The 6,970-nt window shown below is 50.0% G+C and overlaps 1 protein-coding gene across 1 annotated transcript in view; it reads right to left on the reverse strand.

Moving 5' to 3' along the window:
* The window catches only part of CHRM2 (cholinergic receptor muscarinic 2), a 121,239-nt gene extending 114,478 nt beyond the window's left edge, over nt 1-6,761 (reverse strand). The window contains exons 1-2 of the mRNA XM_033099163.1: nt 6,122-6,761; nt 5,687-5,849 (exon numbers count right to left, since the gene is read on the reverse strand). The gene's annotated coding sequence lies outside the window, so the exon portion shown is untranslated. The remainder of the gene's footprint in view (nt 1-5,686; nt 5,850-6,121) is intronic.
* Nucleotides 6,762-6,970: the final 209 nt, after the last annotated feature.

Genomic DNA, 6,970 nt, shown 5'->3' on the forward strand with positions numbered 1-6,970 from the left:
GTTTTAAAGATTTAAACATAGAAGATTCCATTAGATTCTTCTTCCAGGGATATCTCAATGGAATCTCTCTGTCTCCACAGAAATATTTTCACAACAATGTTAAACACATAAGTGTATATATCTACCCCTTTCTGGTAACTTTCTAGAATTTTACATAACAAACAGCACTTACTATGCCCAGGCAATGAATCTCTTCTACTAATCTCTTTGTTTAAAAATATGCTAATTAAAAGTCTTCTTGCTTTTTTCCATTTCAAATTGTAACTGAAAATGAAATTCTAAGTTTTAAAAACACGTTCTTGACCTAGCCAAAGTAATGAGCTTCCTGTTACTGAACACCAGAGGGCATCATTCCGTGAAAGCCTGGATTTGGGAGAGGGAGAAAGAGGGAAGGAATTCCATTGCTCATGAAAGAAACTGATTTTTTAGTGTGTACCCTTATCTACCATGAAACATTACCATGGTAACGGCACCAGTTAAGAGGACTGTATATTTAGGTCACAGTATAAAAGAAGGAGCTTGAACATGGAGGGGTGGGGGGGGGGGGAAGGGAAATGAAATAAAGACAAGAATATATAAAGTGTGGAAGGAGGCAAACCAGCCAGAATCTACCTCACCCTTTTTTGCTAATAGCAGTTTCTCCAAGTCACATTATGCCTTTCAAAGCAAGTGTGGATGATAAATTCTAACTGAAATGAAAAGTTGCCATTGAAATACAGACCCTTAAGCACCAGCAATCTGAATAAAGAAGAGGAACACATTTAGCGCGGCAGAACCAAGAAGCGGCTGGACTGGATGTCGGATTGTGCGCAGTTCTGCGTTTGCAGCGCCAGGCTGGCAAGGCCTCTTCATCCACTTGAACACTTATTACAAGTTCCACTGGAAAGAATCAAAAGGATGCTTTCATCCTTTTGCACCAGACAAAGAAAATCCCAATATAGCGATAGGTGGAAACCTCGCCTGCCAAGATACCAGGTAATTTCGGTGCCCTTGTTTCCCTCTGCCAGAGGCAATCACTGATTAATCAGAACGAGCCTCGTTGGCCCTGAGTCTTCCTCGCTCAGGGTCTGGGGGATCCAACAAGAATATGCAGAGTGGAATGAAAAGGATGGAGAGAACGCTGTTGAAGTCTGAACACCACAGTTTGCCCCAAACAAAGGGCAGACGAATGCTACCGTTCACATGGCCCGTCACAGCAAAAGACGGACCGGAGTCCAACAGGCTTGTGTTTGAATCCTGGGGCTGCAACTGACTAGCTGGGTGAACTCGGGCCATTACTTGATCCTCTGAACTCTGTTTTCCTCAAATGGAGAAAATAACCTCTACTTCATAGGAGTGTTGCAATGATAAAATTGATTCACCTATTCACGCATTCAACAAATACATAATAACCTCCTAGGATGTGCCAGACACTATCTTAAACAGTGGGGATAAAGCACTGATGGAACCAATGACACAATACATATAAGGTACTCAGGACAGTGCCAGGGACTTAGAACACACTCTTTGAAAATGCATTTCTAAGGAAAAAGGACCTGTTCCCTTTGCCCCACATATAACACACACTATTAAAATTACCACCTGCTCTACCACCGTGTGACCCAGCTGACCTTTGGCGAATGCAGTCAGTACCCTTACTCTGATGCCCTTTAATCAAAGCAGTCCCCACCTGCTCAATGAACTGAAGGTAGACAAAGTGGGGACACGTGATAGGGACTGACGGCCAGCTGTCAATCATCACAAGGAGGATACTGACAATGTTTGATAGATACCATGTTTCCCTGAAAATAAGACCTAATCGGAAAATAAGCCCTAGCGTGATTTTTCAGGATGGCGTCCCCTGAACATAAGCCCTGATGCATCTTTTGGAGCAAAACTTAATATAAGACCCGGTCTTGTTTTCGGGGAAACACGGTAGGAGTCCACTGAGGAAAATCACACTGAGAGTCCGCATTGTAAAATGCCCAAGCACTGCAAATATGTTTAAATGAAGAAAAACAGTCCTTCAGGGGAACTGGGTAACCAGAGAGAAGAAAGACTAAGAGAAGATTAAGAGAGGGGTAATAACATCGTACAGAGTCAGATAGTTATCATGGTGATCACTTCTTTAGGTCTATAAATGTTGAATAACGATGGTGCACACCTGACCCATAATATTGTATGTTAGCTATATTTTAATAAAAATAAATTTAAAGACAAAAAAAAAGACTGGGCTTGAGTGGTCAAGTTTAGACAATTATGATGGGCATTTTCTCCCAGGCAGACTCGAAACAAGGACTGACATGGGTGCTGAAGGTTGGACCCAGCACTCATGGGGCCTGTTAATGGCATACCCACAGATTCCTACCCCGGGTTTATTTTTTTTTTTCTTTCTCCCATTCATTCCCTCTTCATTTCCTTTTATTCTACTGTCCCCTCCTCTTCATCTTTTGCACCTGCTTAAACTTTGCTCCTTGCTGTGGGTCAGAGACATAAGAAGCCCACCCACCCTCCTCCCTTGAAGTGGGTGCCATGCCCTCCCGGCCTTCCCTGCCACCCAGCAGGCTGGAGACTGCTGATTGCTTCCCACCTCTGAAGCTGCCTCTCCCTTCTGTGCCCTTGAACCTGGGCGCCGGCTGCCCTGGAACTGGAATTGGAAAATTCCCGTTAATGTATATCCAGCTGCCTGACCTCGCGGGTTATCTCAGCAAAGAAGGGAATAGGATCACATTGAAGCAATGTTTTAATGTGAAGATAGCAATCTCTGCCCCCAAAGTTGAGAAACTGTGGGGACCATCCCAAAGGGACTTTGACCTATGTTTGACTGCTAGTTTCTTCCGGCTCTGCCCTCGGAAGACAGTTGAGAACTGCAAACAAGCTCTTTGGGTTCTCTTAAACTTGAAGTATGATAGGGACATTCAAATCCACCTACTTTCTCACTCTGATCCCCCTCTAAATGCTCTCCGGCTCACCTACATAAACAAACAGGCTTATTTCCTCTGTAGGAAAACTAAGCCTCCTGAATTTTGGGTCCCAAGACTCTTCCCCATACCCATCTATTCAATTTTAAAACATTAAGTGAACTTGGTTGGAATTTCCATGCCTTTTTAGGGTCAAGTTTAATTTTTCAGTTTTAACTGGCATGATTGTTTAGCTCAGTAAAGCATATAGAGTCAAGAGAATTTGCTTATCTTACTGCACTGTCACAACCAGAACACATTACTAATAATAGTAATAACAATTTTAAAAAGTCACCTGGCATTAACTTAATTGCTTTTTGAGTCCTCAGCTGCCAAATCCTGCAAAGCCGCAACATCATTGGCACAAAATTCTTCCATCCAGTTGATAAGAGTCTCAAAACGCCACGTCCTGAATTGCAGCCTAGTACAGTTCCCAGTGTGAGGCTGTCTCTTGGCCAAAAGAACTGGTTTACTTCTGTGTTTATCAGTACCCTTGTTATCACTCCAAAGATCTCACACACACACACACACGCATACACACCCACACATGCTTGTTTGTACTTGTCTGCAGAATTATGATCCATTATGTGCTTATCAATGAGAATATATTTACCTCCCTGCCATATGCTTTGCATATACTCATATACGATTGTCAACAAAATGCAGTGTGTGGCCCTTGCAGGGTTGCGTATCAGAAGTTTTAAGAGTTACTTCACTTTTAGATCCCTCTCAAAGCCCGTAAAGCAGAATGGCCTGGAGTGAATGAAGTGAGGTGCTGGTCCATCCCGGGACCCCGCCATCTGGACCTCCCTGGGCCTGTGAAAGAGGCTGCCAGCCCCCACCCCTTGGGTGGGCTTTGGCGTCAGGCTGAGGGGACTTGGAGGCCAGCGCTCCACAGCCTCTTAGAGACTGCTCAACTCTCCACTCGCACAGTGGGACACAGAGCAGCCAGGACCTATTCCTCCCAGAAGCAACCCCCAACACACCCCCAACCCAATTCCAGCTTTTCCTCAGGGCTTTCCTGTCGCCCCTTTCTCTCTGGAGTCAGGGCTGGCCCCGTTCACCTCTGGCCCCATCCTCAAAGGAGCCTAGGCCGTGACTGAGATCGTGAGGGTGACTGAGGCCGCAGGCACGCGGGGTCTCCGAGCCAGGGCTGTGTGCTGGAGCGCCGCGGGTGTGCAGGACAGCGTGGGGACGTGTGTTTGTATTACTGGCTGCGTGTACTAGGGACGGACACACCACATAGCTGGCTGCCACCTACCCACTGCCACCCAACGCTAAGAAAAAGAGCAAGAAAAGCAAAACAAACCAAAAAAAGAAAAGAGATGAAAAGGAAATAGAAAGTCAACGTGGGGGATTCTGGAGCTTGAAGACTGGGAGGCACCATTCTTTTGATAGGCTGGCTGCACACGGGCTGGCAGACTATAACCCTCGGTGAACTTCCTCACAGACGTGGTGGGGCCCTGATCTGACAGCAGGACACCGGGAGGGCGGCTGGGGTGAGAGGTCGGAGTGCCGCTCTGCTTGCCTTAGGGGTTTACCTATTTCTCTGCTCTCTTCCCGTGTCTCCCCACCTCGGTGACCTTTCCATACTGGCAACAGCCCTAGTCTCATGACCTGGGACTGGTGAGCTCAGAGGACCCTCCTTGGACGGTGTTGTGGCTCAAGGCAGCTCAGAGGATGGAGACTAGCGGGAGAGGAGAGAAAGAGAGGCGGGTGCTGGAGGGGTCTCTCCAGAGGCAGAGTGTGTGCGCCGCTCTCTGTGTCAATTCAGGGGAATCTCCTGAGAGTTCCCCTAGGCGAGCCTCCTACTGCCCCGGGAGAGGTGCCCCAGGGGCTCCCCGCAGAGCGTACAGGTGGGATTTCTGCGCGATCTACCCCGCGCGGGCTCTGAGAGCTACAAGTTACGAGCGATCGTCCAGGTCCGCAGTTGCGGACCGCGAGGGACACCGGGAGTGCAGCAGCCTCTGTCTACAGCCCGAGCCCCACCAGGGTGGCCTAGGGCACAGCCTGAGGTGGGTGTTGGCGAAGCCCCGGCAAGGTCTGGGACCTCGCCAGCGCCGGGCTGAGACGCTGTCCCCAAGCTGAGGCCAAGCTCCTCACGTGCGGAGCTGAAATGGGACGGAGCAGCAGAAGGGTCCCCCTCATCTGTCCTGGGATCCTTAACTCATTCTGATCTCCTCTGCCCCTTGGCCGTGGTCCACGGACCGCAGCACCAAAGAGTGGAACCGGGCGAGCCAGGTTCCTTGAGCTGGGCGAGCCAGGCCTCCACCCCCAACGCCTGGAAGAGGTGGCCAGACTCCAGGCGGTAAGGGAGCGGAGGGGTAATAGAGGGCGAAGCTCTTCTTGTCTTTTCCATGACAGCATCTCGGGAAGGAGGAGGGAGGGGGTCGGTCGGGTGACAGTGCAGGGGTGGCGGACTGGAAGGGGGCGCAATGCTCCCTCCAGCAAGCGGGACTCTAGGCTGCCTTCCACCTTCCGCGGGACTCAGTGACCCGCGGAAGCGCACCCCTGCCCCGCGCGATGCCTCCTTTGCCCCTTCCTGCCTGACCCGCCGTCGTTGCCCTCAGCCCTCCAAGCCCCCGGCGCCAAAGTTTCCGTTTGAGAATCTGCACTTGTGGAAGACCATTCTCCAATTTCCCAACCCCCAACCCCTCCTCTCCCGGTTCTGGAGATTGGGAGGGACCCCAAGTGCCAGGGCCCCTGGCGCCGGCAAGTCGAGAGCTGGGCAGCGCGGAACATCTTACCTGCTGATGGTTTGGTTCCAGCTGCCTCTTGGGGCTGCGATTTCCTTGGTGCAGGCTGGCAGGAACGAGGAGCCCTTCGCGGGTTCGGGGCTGACCTGCCCCTGTGCAAGCTGCGCACCGCTCAGAGTCCGAAGCCAGCTGCCGGCTTGCTTTCTCCCTTGATCTTGCATGAGAAAAGGAAAAGATTTATTGGTGCCGAGACACCAGGAGGGGTGGGGCGGGGGAGGCGGGGAGTGAGCCGACCCAAAGGCTCCGGCGAGAGCTGTGGGGCTGCAGCGCACCCGAGCAGAGCCGGCCAGCAGAGCCACGCATCTCACACCGGTCCCAGCCACTTGGCGAGTCAGAAACCCCCTTCGCAGTTTAGACTGAAGTGAAACTAACGCTGCCCCCGCCCTCCACACCAAACCACCCAAGAAGCCAAAAGGACTTTCAAACCTGGTTTTCACCAAGACGATGAATCTGAAGAGCAAAACAGAACAGAGATCTGGATTGACTGGAGAGCTGGATGGAATACATCTCTTCACCGAAGTGCTTGGGAAAGTAGTAAATAGTGTAGAAGCAACACCTACTTCGGCGCCTGTGGCTATTTCCTAATGGGATCTGCGGTTTCAAGGCTCTGGCCAACCCGCAGGCTGGCGTGTGTGCGTGTGCCTGTGTGAGTGTGTGTGTGTACGTGTGTGCGCGAGCGCGTGAGCTCGCTGGAGTGGGTCTCTGCACCCGGCGCCTTTGGTACAGCAGGAGAGTGGGTCTGTGTTCGTGTGTATGTTCGATTAACTGCAGTGGGCGGACAATTTCTGGAGACAACATTTACAATTTTCTTGCGATATGACAGGATTAGTTGCTGTTGAAGGCGCTCCTCCAATGAAATCTTCCCTGCTCTCTGATTTGGCGGTTCTTCTGAGCAAATATGACAGCTTCTTCTCCCGGCGCCTTTCTGCTCGTCTCCAGGTCCAACCAAAGAGCCCCGCTCTCCATCTGCAATTTCTACATCAGAACCTTTACAGTTACCACCACCACCGCCCAGTCCATTCCTGCAAGTACGTGATTGCTATAAAAGTGACATGACCTACTAGAAAGAACATAATGTTGCTTTTCAATTGCGGGAGATGCTTAAAACTCGTTTTTCCAGGTGGGAAAATGTTGGAATAAATCTGCTATGCTTTGCAGACATATAAATGTGCTAAACTATTCAAGGATTATTACCTTGGGACAGGGGTAAATGTGTTAGAGGAATATTTTTTCTTATTTTAAATACCAGTCAATGCCCATGTGTTCTTCAACTAA

The sequence above is a fragment of the Rhinolophus ferrumequinum genome, chromosome 26 (genome assembly GCF_004115265.2).
Source record: "Rhinolophus ferrumequinum isolate MPI-CBG mRhiFer1 chromosome 26, mRhiFer1_v1.p, whole genome shotgun sequence".
Taxonomy (NCBI): domain Eukaryota; kingdom Metazoa; phylum Chordata; class Mammalia; order Chiroptera; family Rhinolophidae; genus Rhinolophus; species Rhinolophus ferrumequinum.